A 14,282-nucleotide genomic window follows, 5' to 3' on the forward strand; every position below is an offset into this window, starting at 1 on the left:
GGGTTTAAAAATACATATTATATTTAGATTTATGTTTAATTCTGTCATTATATTATATAATGTATGTATTGTGTATAAGCTATAAAACAGACTCTATATACTATAGTACAGAAGCTGGGAAAATGGAGTGAGTCAGTGCCCTCTTGTTCCTTTATGATTTGTAGCTATATCTAGTTATCTTGACTGAGGCAGTCACAGTAATCTTGAAGATCAGCTTAATTAACATCACTTAGCCCCCATTTTCAAAATGCGCCTTGGAAGATTATATGCTTGCATCCTTAGTTTGGGTTCTGGAGGAGGAGGGTGCATTATCAGTTGATCACAGTGAAGATGGAGTGGAAATAATCTGGATGGAAGGGGTTTGTACTTTGTGTGGGAATAAATTTGACTGGAATGACAAAACCCTCTCACAGTGAGAACAAGACGGTGTGGAGGCTGAGAGTCCAGAGATGGAAAGTCTAGGCTCAAAAATGGCCTCAGTCACCAGGTTCTCTCACCACATTTGTCTGCTGTCCTTAGGTTTAGTTGTTGTCCTCATGCTTGTTACCTCATAGTCACAGAGTAGCTGCTGTGCCTCCAGACATCATGCCTGCAATTAAGGAAAGAAGAGGGAAGAACAAATGCTTTTCCCATTGAGTCTGTTCTCTTTTTTTAAAAAAAATTTTCTTTTCTTTTCTTTTCTTTTTTTTTTTGAGGAAGATTAGCCCTGAGCTGACATCTGCTGCCAATCCTCATCTTTTTTGCGAATGAGGACTGGCCCTGAGCTAACATCCGTGCCCGCTTTCCTCTACTTTATATGTGGGACGCCTGCTACAGCATGGCTTGACAGGCAGTGAGTAGGTCCGCACCTGGGATCTGAACCGGCAAACCCTGGGCCACCAAAGAGGAGCGTGCAAACTTAACCGCTGCGCTACCAGGCTGGCCCCGAGTCTGTCCTTTTTAAAAAAATCAATATTATTTAGTTATAATTTACATATAGTAAAGTGTACCCATTTTAAGTGTTCTTTGAGTTTCAAAAAATGTTTAGACTCATAACTACTGTCTTACTCAAGATACAGAATATTTCCATCACTCAAAATTCCCTCACGCGCCTTTGCAGTCAACTCCCTCCCACCCTTGGCCCCAGGCAACCTCCGTCGTACTTCTTATCACCATAAATTAGTTTTGCCTGTTCTAGAATTTCGTATAAATGGAACCACGCAATATTTACTCTTTCATGTCTGTCTTCTGTCACTGAAGATAATATTCTCGATCTTCATCCACGTTGTGTGTATTGATAGTTCATTCCTTTCTATCGCTGAGTAGTATTCCATGTATGAATACACCATAACTTGTTTATCCATTCACCTGTTGATGGACATTTGGGTTGGTCTGTTTCCAGTTTGGGGCTACTGCAAGCATAGCTGCTCTAAATAAAGCTTTGTGTGGACAGATGCTTACGTTTTCATTGGGTAAATAGTTAGGAGTGGGATTTCTGGGTCATGTGATCGTCTCTCTCTCTTACACACACATACACACTCACTGTCCTGGTGCCTGGTTTCCTATTTTATTCACTCGGTTATAATCTGTTACCATTATTGTTTATTTTGATGCTCAATTCGCCCTTGATTTGGCCATTAGGAGCCCCAGGTTGCTTTCTGTGTCCTTTTGAAATCTCCCTCTCCTTCCGTGAGCATTGCCTTACTTTTTGGCCACATTACTGTTCCCAGGTGGCTATTTTATTAGTATAGCCTCATAACCATCAAATATCATCCACATTTTTGCACCCATTAAAACAATTAAAAGTTTTAAAATTCTAAGGAACTTCAAAAAAGTTGTTTCTTTTCACACCTGGAAAAGTGCAGGGGACTTTTCTCTCCCCCCTCATTCTGGCGTGAGACATACTTAGACCTCCGGCCGGAGCTTTGTGAGGACCGCTGCCAGATGCTCCGGCAGGCGCTGGGTTCTGGGCAAGGATTTGCCCCGTCCCTGCCCCCAGGGAGCTCCTCGTCTAGATGGGGAGACCAACCTGTACGGCACTTTGCCCCTTGTCAAATGCTTTCCCATATAGGATCTCATTTTAATTCAAGACTAAAAGGCAAGGGAGTCCATACCTGAAGTGGGTGTCAGGGACGAGGCAGGAACCATAAGGCTATGTAGTAGCTCCACTTCTCCTTTCTCTGTGAAAAGACGTGTGCGCAGAAACGGCTTTGCCTCTCTTAGCCTGCCCCGCTGTGTCAGGTCCAGAGCTGGCGCGTCCTCGGCCCTGGCATTTACTGCGTCACCCTGGGAACTGCTGACTCTCTTAACAGCCCGTGACCTCTATGAAGAGTCGCACTCGTGTTCGGGTCCACTGGTCCTAGTTCAAAGCCGGGTACACAGTAGGTCCTCGATAAATGTCAGTTTCTTCCCCCCTCTCCTGGTACATGCACACGCAGACAGACAGCCACATTGATTTACTCTGTAAATATTTAAGTTAATGAATGTTCCCTTCCATTTGCCTCGGGGCTTTAGTTTTTGTTTCCAGGTGAGAGAAATAAAAAATGTGAACTGCTTTACATTTCTCGGATATATGTGCTATATACATTTGGGATTATTACTGTAGATTATTGAAATACTTTGCTTTATGACTTTCATTTTAATTAGAAGAAGTTGACTTCAGACAACTTAATACCCGGCCTTTGGTTCTGAAGGGAGCAATACGACATTGGCAGTGACCAGGACTGCATGACCTCAGAGAAATTTTTCTCCTGATTCTGTGACTTGATGCCATAAAATCTCTCACTTGAAAAAAACCTAAAGAAATATGTTTGACATATTTCAAATCCTTTCTATAAATTGTTGAAAAGATTTAATATACCCGCCAGTCGTAAAATCTTTAATTTGAGTTGACCTTCCGTGGTCCCAATTCTTACACACGCAGTTTTTATTACCGAAGAATAAATGATGGATTTCCTGTTATTTGAGGGAATAAGAATGCCCTTCAATCACCTCTTCCTACAACAGAGATTTGAACGTGTTCAGTTCAGCTCTCATAGAAGGAACGATCTCAAAATGGTTTGTAGCGTGGAAATAGTTTGTCCTCTGTTAGTACAGGCATCCTCCCACTTTTTTCCTTTTTTTTTTTAGAAAAAAAGAGCTCTAGCCAGGGATGAGGTTCAGCAAGTTTGGTTTGGTTTAGGGCAAATCAATAAAGTAAAAATTATTTTTCATCAATTCCCATTAGAAAGTCTGAGCTATGCGCTCAATATATATAAAAAAAAAAAATTCCCAGCGGATTGAAGATAAAACTTTTGGCCAAAATATTGAGCCCGGGATGAGGCTCAAGCAGGACCTTTTGTCTCCATTTGGCAGTGTCCTGTTCGCAGGCTTTGGCGAGGCCACTGTGCAGAGCAAAGAGTGCTGGGTTTGGAGGAAGGCAGGATTTGAAATTAGCTGAGTGATCTTAAGAAAATTACTTAAATTCTTGGGTTCACTGGAAGACAGACTGCTGGTGTTCACGTTCTTGTGTAGTGCCCTCTCACACTGAATAGGGCGGACCTGTGTGACCATTAGGATATTAAGGGATGCATGATTCCTGAGGCTGGGTCATAAAAAGACATCGCAACTTCTGCCTTCCACTCTCTTCGATCGATCACTCTAGGACAAGCCAGCTGCCATGTCTCGAGGACACAAGCAGCCCTGTGCAGAGCTCCATGTGGTGAGAAACTGGGGTCTCCTGCCTACCACCTGGCACCAGCCAGCTGGCATGTGATCGAGCCATCCCTTGACTGGAAGTGGGTCCTCTGGTTCCGGTCGAGCCTTCAGATGACCACAGCCCCGGCCAACACCTTGACTTCAGCCTCGAGAGATCCTGAGCAGAACCACCCAGCTATGCCCAAATTCTTGACCTGTAGAAACTGCGTGAGATAATAAATGTTAATGTTGCTTTAGGTTGCTAAGTTTTGGGGGCATTTATCACTGACACAGAGCCTCAGCTTCCCACCCACTGAAATGGGGCTTCTAAGCCAATCCCATAGGGGTGTCAGGAGGATGAATGAGAGCAGACACACCAGCAGTCTAGCCCAATCCTGGTGCAGGAGGAGGGGGACCTGAGAGCATTGTCACTGTAGTGCTCTCAGGCCTTTATAATACTTCTGTGGTGCTGTGACCCATCACCTCTGCGCCCCTGATCATAGGAGTTTTCCCAATACAGCAAGTGTGCCTTTTGAGCACTAAAATTTTATAGTTTTTCTTTGCCTTTTTTTTTTTTTAAGGAAGGAGCACATAGACGTTTAACCAGTGACAAATAAGTTAAGGCCTCTGACTAACACATGGTGTTGACATCTCTTTATATATCATTACTTCATGATTGCCAAAGTTAGCTAATTTCCTGCTTTTGCGACTTAGTTTGCTCTGAATTCTGTATATTATATTTGCTTAAAATGAAGGCTACCGTACATGCCATGGGCAGCTGCAAATTCCAAGTGCACGCATTCCCTAAAGAAGTCTTCAGTTAGAGGCCTCGCATGCTGTGTTTATGTTCAAGAGTCAATTAGATCACGGAGGATGTGAAACCAGCGGACAACGCCTGGGAATGACCGTGATGCACCTGTGGGTTGCTTAGAAGACCTGCCCGGGGCACGTGCAGACTTGACTCATTCACGAACAGGCTCACGTTCCTAATGCAGTTGGTGCGTTGTCTCTTCTTGGGCCAGGCTTCAATCTGAAACTTAACCGAGATGATTCTAGAGCTTTCTTTTCTGAGTAAATGCCACCTTCACATAAAACTGCTTTAAAACGTAGGCTTTATGATTATTTAGGTATGGTGAGGCCACCAGATCAGGAGATGACTGCCTTTGAAAAGATAGCTCATTACTCTCCATTCCCAAGAGGAGGGGTGCACGTTGCCCCAGAGGGGGCCACATGGGGAAGCACCAGGTGGGTCACAGGCAGAGGTCACGGGAACATTGTGGGCAAGAGCCTTTATTGTGGTTTCTGCAGGAAGGAATGGGTAAAGCAGGGTGAGTAGGATTAGGATGGGCTAGTTTGAGTAATTTCAGCAGGCTCTGGGGCAGGGGGCTGTCCCTAGTTGTCTGATACCTGGCCCTGTAGGATGAGGATAGTGGGATAGTGGGAGAGCAGGGGGAAGTGGTCCCACATCCTGATAAAGGTACCAGTGCGAGAGCCCGATGAAGGAGGTGGTTGGATGTGGGCTCTGCATCCGTTGGTTTGCAAATGAAAGGCATGTTCAGCAGGAAAGAGGTTTACCACCTCTAGGAATTAGCCAGCCCTGGGAGGGGCAGGCTCTCCAGGGTCAGCGAGGCCCAGATGTCAAAGCATCAGAAATACATGATTAATACAAAAGCCCATCACTTAATATTAGTTAACTTATTATCAGATGTGCCTTTTGACTTTCAAGAAAGGTCACTATTTTTATAGACCTCCTTTTCACCACCAGGTATGGATTGGCGGTTTTGTTGTTTTAATACCACATATTCAAACCTTCTGCTAATAGGCTGGATCTGGAGATGTGATTATTGGGGGATGGAGCACAGGAAGGCCCTTCCGGCCCCTCTTTTGCACGTGGGAGAGCTAGGAGCAGGAAGGCCCTGGTCGGAGGGGTGCTGCCTGGGACCCTGCCCGGGGAAGAGGAGCTGTGAACAGTCGGTTCCTCGTGGGGGCACCTCCACCACAGGCCAGGCTCACGGAAGCATCAAAGGGGGGCCTAGCAGAGGGATGCGGGGTCCTCACTTCCCGAGAGACAGGAGGAACACCTTTTCCTCCTCTGAGCCTAGATCGCATCGTCTCCTAAAACCATTGCTCTTTGACGTGGGGAGATGTGCTTGCTTTGTACCTAATTAGGGAGGAAGTCAGGGGGAACGCCGGCTGGTGGAGAAACTGGAGCGGGCCCCCGTTGCCTTCCTTAGCCCGGGGACCAGAGCCCAGCCCTGCCCTCAGACTTGGCAGTGCTTCAGCAGCCTGAGGACAAGGCCTGGGGCTCTGGAGACTGCAAGACCCAAGAAGGGAGAGAAGGGCAAGGTCTCCCATCCCTGGGGGGAGCGGGGCATGGATGGAGGATTCCATAGCAGGGGTAGATGCTGGGCTGGAAGGCTGGATGATGGAGTGGGATTGAGCAGAGAAAGCTCAGGAGACCTGGGATTAAGTGGAATGAATACACTGACATCTGCTCACTAACTTTCTTCCGTAAAACTCAAGACTCAGTTTTGCTTTGTTTGTGTTTATTTGCGTGTGTGGGTTTAAACAGACAACAAATTCATCTGTCCGAAATAAGAATGTTGGAAAAAGATAAACCCTGAGGAAGTTTCTCTCCTACCTTGTTTCTGTCCACCACACTCGCCACCTCCTCCCCCAGATAGATAGCCACTTTCATTAGTTTCTTGTGTCTCCTTGTGTTGTTTTCCTTATAAAAGCAAACATTAATATATGGTCTTATTTCTTTATTGAACAAAAGGTATCATGTTTTAAATATCCCATTCAACACCTTCCTCTTCTTCACTTAGCAGTGTAGCCTGGAGGTCTTTCCATATCAGTACAGGGAGAGCTCGCGTCTCCTTTTTCACTGCTGCATAGTACTCCACTCTGTGGATGTACCACACTTGAATTAGCCAGATATGTTTTGATTTACACTTGGTGGTTTCTAGCCTGATTCTATGGCAAACCATGCTGCAGTGAATAACACTACATGCACCTCATTTCTGATGTGTGCTGGTGTATATGTAGGATAAATTCCCAGAAGTGGGATTGCTGGTGAAAGGATATATGTACTTTTGCCTTGAATAAATAGAGCCAATTTGCCCTCTATCTAGGCTGTGACATTTTGTCCTTCCCCCGGCAATGGATGACAGGCCCTGTTTCCCTACAGTGTCGTCAACAGAGTATATTATAAAATTAACTTTCAAAGTTTCCAAATGAATGAGGCCCATGGCTCGGGAATGGGATATTTATGTTGGAAACATCGGCTAACTTCTATGATGCGTTTCTTCTCTTACTTATCAGCTAGTAATTCACATACAACCTGCCTGGAGGGCACAGGTGTTCACACACAGGCTGGGGACCACTCGGCCTCAGCAGGAAGTAGTCTGGGAGGAGAGAAATAGACTTGACCATGGATAGGCTTGGGTTAAATGTCCTGGGATGTTCCTTCCATCCTGATTGTCTGATTTGATGATATGCCTCATCTATTCATCTCGGTTTTTCCTTCCTTCCTGATAAAACTTACCTGTGGGAGTCATGTTCTGAAACGTTTGGTGACTGTCTTTCACCGAAGGCAACCTTCGATGGCTAAGTGCACGTCAGCAGTTCCTGGGGCCATCTGTGGTTGAACTGACTGGGTAAGTGTCCTTTTCCTTGTGTGACAGCCAAGCTGAAGGAAGACGCACTCAGCTGTGGAGCAAAGCCAGGGGATTTCCGCAGCCCCTCAAGGAGCCATGTATGGGAAACAATTCCTTTCTCACACACAGCAGCCCAGCCACCTGAGCAGACCCATTCACTGGCCTTAATCTCATCCGACGTCCCCTGAGAATCAACCCAAACCCAAACACGGGGGGTTTCCTCCACTACTTCTCTTCAAAACACTTTGCCGCCATTATCTAATCAATCTTCAGAGCAGGTTTTGGAAGGGAAGATGGTTTTCCTTGTGTCATGGTGCCTGCAAGTGATGACGCACGTGGCAATGCGACAAGGAGCAGAAAGCAGATTTCCTGTGACTTTCCTCCCCTCGGCTGCCTCTGGGAGAGCCTGCTCTGCTGTGGCCCCCACCTTCTCTCCTGCAATCTCTTGGTGGACGTTTGGGGCCATAGTCATGTTTCCTGGTCTACAAGCAGAAGGTCCTTGACCATAGCCCTTGGCCACTCGGGCTTTCTGGATGATGTGTAAACACTAGCAGTCTGACTTTGGGTAAGAGTAAGCCTTGCCTGAGCCTCTGTAAAGTAGGAATAGTAACCTGTATGTTATGGGATTATTGGGAAGACAAAAAGAGATAATGGAGATGAAGATGCTTGACACATAACAGCCAGACAGTAATTCCTTTGAGCAAAACAATAACCAACCAACCAACCAACCAGAGCAGCAGCATCGTTATCATCATCATCAACGACAACGACAAAATGGTTTGATCCAATCAGTTCAGTGACTATCAGAAAACATCACAACAAATCAGACTGGAGCAGGCTGGCCCTGGCTGTCATTGGTGGGTGTCCGTGTGAGGCAGCGACACGCGTGTAAGGAGTATGGGCTCTGCAGCTGGACGGCCTGAGGTCAGCGCTTGGCTCCACCACTTCCCAGATGGGTGGCCTTGGGCCAGTTATTTAACTGCTTCGTGCTTTGCTTTTCTTACCTGTAAAATGGCCATAATAATCGAATTTGCTTTGTAGAACTGTTGTGAGGACAAATGGGCTGACTCGCCCAAGGAACTCAGCTTAGTTGCTGTCAGCTGGGCAGGGCTCCTTCACCGTCAGATTTTATAACTGTGCAAACCTGGCCCAACTCCAGGGTGGCGCTGTTTCACGGACCAGTCTTCCTCCACAGGCACGAGAAATGGCAAAGGCAGGCACTCCAGATCACTACAAATTAGAACAAGGGGAGGAGCCAGGAAGCGTCTTGATTGTGTTGTGTAGTGCCATCAAATGGAAACGAGGAGCTAAGTACCTGCCCTGCAGAGAGTGAGTGTGTTTGTAGGAGGATTAATATGCCAGGAAAAGATGCCTTTGAACGTCCCTCACAAGCTTTGGTCCATGGCGCAGAGGCTGGACAGGATGCTGGGCTGCAGCATGACAGAACAGATCATAAATCAGAGGCGTGCTCCCTCTCCACGGATGGCGGGAGAGCCCACCCAGCGCCGCAGGATGAGCAGACATGAGGCCCCGGGGAAATGAGGCATCGAGGATCCACATCCCATCGCTTCTGTCATCAGCTAGTTCTGAGGAAAGGCCAGAGAGGTGTGGCAACTGCTTATTTGAGAAGAGATCTCTTTGACCCAACCGAAGTCTCTCGAAATGGTGACGGGGATTAATCAAATTGTTTCTGACAAAGACCATGAAAACAAGAGAATTTAATTTGAAAATTAGGAGCATGTGAAAACAAAAAGGCACAGTTCTGGCCAAATGACTTGAGGCAATTCTTAGCATCCATATGGGATACGTTAGGAAGCCAAGGAGAGGCTGGGAAGCGGCGCACAGGAAGACCTTGGCCCCCACGATGTAGGGTTTGCGGGACGTGAGGCATCTCGCAGGAGAACACGGTCTGTATTAATGGAAGGAAACCAGCTAACATTTGTAGAGTCCTTCCTCTGTGCCACACTCAACTTTAAGCACTTTGCGCACATCAACTCATTTAAAATTCTCAACAACTAATAGGTAGGAACAATTATTAGTTTCATTCCGATTTTCTAGAAGGTAGAACCAAGGCACGGAGACTAACCTATTCGAGGTCATCCAGGATGTGAGTGAAGGCTGTCGGATGCACGATCCAACTCTCCGCCACATCCTGGACCACTACCTCGGCCATGGTGGTGGTGGGAAGTATATCACTTGGTGGCTTGGCAGTGAGTCTTGATCAGGGAAACAAAGAAGCTGGAGGCCAGACTGTCCCACCTCAGAAGGCAGCCTCTAAACCTGGTAACGGGGAAGGGAGTCCACAGGCTTCCTTCTCCTCTATCTTTTTTTTTTTTTTGAGGAAGATTAGCCCTGCGATAACATCTGCCAATCCTCCTCTTTTTGCTGAGGAAGACTGGCCCTGAGCTCACATCGTGCCCATCTTCCTCTACTTTATATGTGGGACGCCTGCCACAGCATGGCTTGACAAGCAGTGCCATGTCCGCACCCGGGATCCGACCCGGCGAACCCTGGGCCTCCAAAGTAGAATGTGCACACTTAACTGCTGTGCCACCGGGCCGGCCCCTCCTCTCTCTTCTCTTTCTCCTTCTTCTTCTTCCTCCTCCTTTTTGTCCCCCTCCTCCACCTCTCTTCCTTCTTCTTCTTAACTTGACAATTTAAAATACAAACCCATCACCTGCTTCAACAATTATCAACCATTTTCAATCTCATTTTACCTACCATCGTCACTTTTTTTCCTCTGGAGTATTTTAAGGCAAATCCTAGACATCGTGTCAATTCACCAGCACATACATGTGTTTAACAGACTGAGGCTTTTAAAAAACCATAACCACTAAGTCATCAACACACCTAATAAAACTAACAATGATTCCGTAATATCCTCCAATATCCAGTCCATATTCAAATTTCTCTGATTGTGTGAAAGATGTTTTTACAATAGGTTTGTTCAAACCAGGATTCAAACAAGCACCACCCATTGTATGTGGCTGTTATACTTTTTACGTCTCCCTCTCTTTAAAAAAAATAACCTTTTTATTGTGGAATAATTTTAGATTAAAAGAAAAGTTAGAATGCTAGCACAGAGTTCCTGTACACTCTTCATCCAGTTTTCCCTGATGTTAATGTCTTACACACGGTGATACATTTGTCAAGAGTAAGAAATTAACATTGATACATAACTACTAAGTTTGGATTTCATCAGTTTTTCTACTAATGTCCCTTTTCTGTTTCAGAATCCAAGCCCGACTACCACATTGCATTTGATGGGTCCCTTTTAATCTCTAACAGTCTACCTCCTTTTTTCCTTCATGCCATTGATGTTTGGAGAAACCAGATCAACTGCCCCAGGGAATGTCCTGCCTTTGCACTTGGCCGATTGCTTCCTTCTGGTGTTGGTTAACTTGTTCCTCTGTCTCTCGTATTTCCTATAAATTCCTGCTTAGATGGACAGGCCTCATCAGATTGAGGTTCCCTTTCCTTCTTAGACAGGAATTCCTCGTGGATGGTGCTGAGTACTTCCTATCGCATCACATTATGAGGCACATAATGTCTGGAGGGCCCACTTTCAATGAGTTTTGGAGGATCTTTCTGAACCCACATTACATATTTGTTCTATCTACTATTGCACTTTTTCAAAAATAAGGTCTCTCTCATTGGATTAGTATTTTTTTGGATTAGACAAATTTTTTTTGAGACATCTGGTTAAAATGTTTTTCTAATCAACTCTTACCGGGACAAAGTGTGGATGCTAGTCATTCTACCCTTAAAATAAACACACTCAGAGGTTCTCATCATTATCAATGGTAAGAAATTTGCAAACTTTGTCTTCCTCTTCAGAGAGACCCTGCAAATGGGGAAATGCCAGGAGTTGAGCTGTGCCTGGACTACGGGAGGAGAAATGGACTTCGCAGCTTCACTCAACTCATCTGGTGGGAGATATGGCAGAGTGGAGAGCCGGCCTGGGGTGGTGCAATAGCCGTGGAGCACGGATCAGGATCCTGCCTTGAGTTCCAGGATTTGGTCGACCTTGGGCATTCAAAGCTGTCGGGTTCAGCTATGCAGAATGTGTGCTGCATAACCCAGGACGAATCATTCCCACAGATTGCAAAGTGAATGGCAGCCCCTGTAAGTTGTGCAGTCTACAACCTATACAAACGTTATGTGGCCACCCTGGGAAGTTGCATAGCACTCTGTGGATCCCAGGTTTATCTTCTGTGAACTGGCTGCCCCAGACAGGTACCTGGCAGGCAACAGAATGGACCCCAGATGGTTCAAATGAAGAGGCTTCAGAGAGGGAGCCTGTTAGAGGTGTGGGCAGGGTTAAGGGAGCAAACAAGGGATAGTGTGGCACTTTGGGACTAATGCTCCCTCCGAGAGCTGGAGCGTGGAGGGGAGGCAGTTACTGCCAGATACTTGGGTGCTGATGCTGGAGGGAGCAGAAAGAAACACCCTAATCTTGCTCCCACTCCCCTCCTGGCCTCCTCTTTTGCCGATTCCTTCCATCAGCTGGGACCCAAGGCAGTCAGGTGATGTGGTCCATGGAGTTCAGCCTCCCAGGCTCAGAGTGGGGCAGAGAACGGCAGGTGGTGGATCTGGAGGGTGGGTGCCAGACAGAAAAGCCAGCACTTCAGGGACCTGGGACTGGATATTAGATCCAAGACCCCTTACAACTCACTATTCTTTCATTCTTTCATTCTTTTTAAATATCGGGCCTTCTTTTCCCCTAAACCATGTTGGACCCTGACAGAGGTAAATAAGGACAAGGATGCTGTGTGAAGGGCATGGAGGTAGCCAACAGTCATGGGACACGGGTCAGGACCCTGGGAAGAGACCCCTGAGTCCCCAGACCCCAATCAGAATGGGTCACCTGTCTTGGCCCTGTGGACCCAGAGAGAGACACTGTAGTCCAAGCCGCCGGCCCCCCTCCTAGTCTATAGCAGTACTCCCCTCACCCCCTACGCAGCTCCAGTTTCTACTCGTCCCTCCTCTGGCCTCCCATGACACTTAGAACCATCTGGGCCCCCCACTCCTCCCCCTCGCTTGCTCCATTCCAGCCACGCCAGCCTTCTTGTTCTTCCTTGAACGGGTCACATTCTAGAGTTTGCTCTTCCCTCCGCTTGGAGCGTCTGATGCTCACTCTTTCATAACACTAAAGTCTCTGCTCCAAGGTCACCTCTTCCTAGAGGCCTGCCCCCACCCCTCCATCGAAAGCAGCATCCTCCATCCCTCATAACACCTGCAATTTGAAAAGGGAATTCCGAGGTTGTTTTCTTGTTTATTACCGAACCCCCATGCAAAATGGAGGTGGGTAGCACCGAGAGCTGTGTGCTGGACTATGGGGCTGCCTCCCCATGGCAGGGTCCCTCCGGGCGGCTCTGGATGGGCACACAGACCAGACTGAATGTGACTTCAAGTGGAATCAGACAGTTTCACGGGGCAAAATGGGTTCCTTCCTTCGTCTCCCTCTTCTCCGTAAGATTTTGATTAAATTGACAGGGTCTTCAGGTCACCACCAACACCTTAGCTTCAACAGTGCCTCAGTTTTAAAATCCTTGAAATAATTTTTGGCTCCCCTTAAGCATGCAAAGATTTTCCCTCAAAGCCTTTAATTCTGCAGTCATCTATTTTTCCAATCAGAGGAAACGCCACGGGACCTTCACAGTCTGGATTAACGGCTCTATAATCAGAGTTCCGCTCTGACTGCTCTATCTCCCTCCTCCCCTTTTTTCTGGTCTCTCAGTGAAGGGCTTATCTAGAACTTGTTTCGACTTCAAACAGACACTTCATAATGGTGAACTGTGGTAAGGTTTTATCAAGTGGAACAACCTTTTCCTTCTCTTTCTTCTGGGTCTTAGTATCAATGCAAAGCCACCCTTAGGGAACATGTCTGCATTCCTCTCTGGTTTTCAGGAAAACATGCCTTCCGAGAAGCACAGCGAGGGTATTTGGATTGTGGACAACAGAGACCTCCACGGTCAATCCTTATGAGATGATGGTGGCCTGATATTTACAAGGCTATTGGGGCAGTTTTGGTTTGAAGATTGCACCTGACGATCCTTTCTTTTGCTAAAATTTTTAAATTTTATTGAGGTCATGTTGGTTTATAACATTGTGTTAATTTCAGGTGTACATGATTATGTATCAGTTTCTGTAGAGGCTGCATCGTGCTCACCACCAATAGTCTAGTTTTTGTCCGTCACCATGCATGGGAGCACCTCTACCCCTTTCACCCACTGCTCCCTCACCTCCTTCTCTGGTAACCACTAATCCATTCTTCTTATCCACGTGTTTGTTTATCTTTCACATATGAGTGAAATCATATGGTGTTTGTCTTTCTCTGTCTGGCTTATTTCGCTTAACATAATACCCTCAAGGTCCATCCATGTTGTTGCAAATGGGATGATTTTGTCTTTTTTATGGCTGAGTAGTATTCCATTATATATATATACCACATCTTTTCTATCATCAGTTGACGGGCACTTGGGTTGCTTCCATGTCTTGGCTATTGTGAATAATGCTGCAATGAACATAGGGGTACATAAGTCTCTTTGAATTGTTGATTTCAAGTTCTTTGGATAGATACCCAGTAGTGGGATAGCTGGGTTGTATGGCATTTCTATTTTCATTTATTTATTTGTTTTGAAGATTGGCACCTGAGCTAACATCTGTTGCCAATATTCTTCTTCTTTTTTTTTGCTTCTTCTTCTCCCCAAAGCCCCCCAGTACATAGTTGTACATTCTAGTTGTGAGTGCCTCTGGTTGTGCTGTGTGGGATGCCACCTCAGCACGGCCTGATAAGCAGTGCCATGTCCGTGCCCAGGATCCAAACCAGCGAAACCCTGGGCCGCAGAAGCAGAGTGTGGGAACTTAACGACCCCTCAGCTGTGGGGCCAGCCCCCTATTTTTAACTTTTTGAGGAATCTCCAAACTGTTTTCCATAGTGGCTGCACCAGTTTGCATTCCCACCAG

General features: G+C 46.4%; 1 long non-coding RNA gene across 1 annotated transcript; it reads right to left on the minus strand.

Moving 5' to 3' along the window:
• LOC138917100 (uncharacterized) lies at window positions 1-3,878 on the minus strand. The gene is made up of 3 exons (XR_011424600.1): window positions 2,094-3,878; window positions 1,211-1,347; window positions 1-589 (listed from the first exon to the last, which is right to left on the minus strand). It is a non-coding gene; the product is annotated as an uncharacterized lncRNA (long non-coding RNA).
• Between the last annotated feature and the right edge of the window lie 10,404 nt (window positions 3,879-14,282).

The sequence above is a fragment of the Equus caballus genome, chromosome 13, assembly GCF_041296265.1.
Source record: "Equus caballus isolate H_3958 breed thoroughbred chromosome 13, TB-T2T, whole genome shotgun sequence".
NCBI lineage: Eukaryota > Metazoa > Chordata > Mammalia > Perissodactyla > Equidae > Equus > Equus caballus.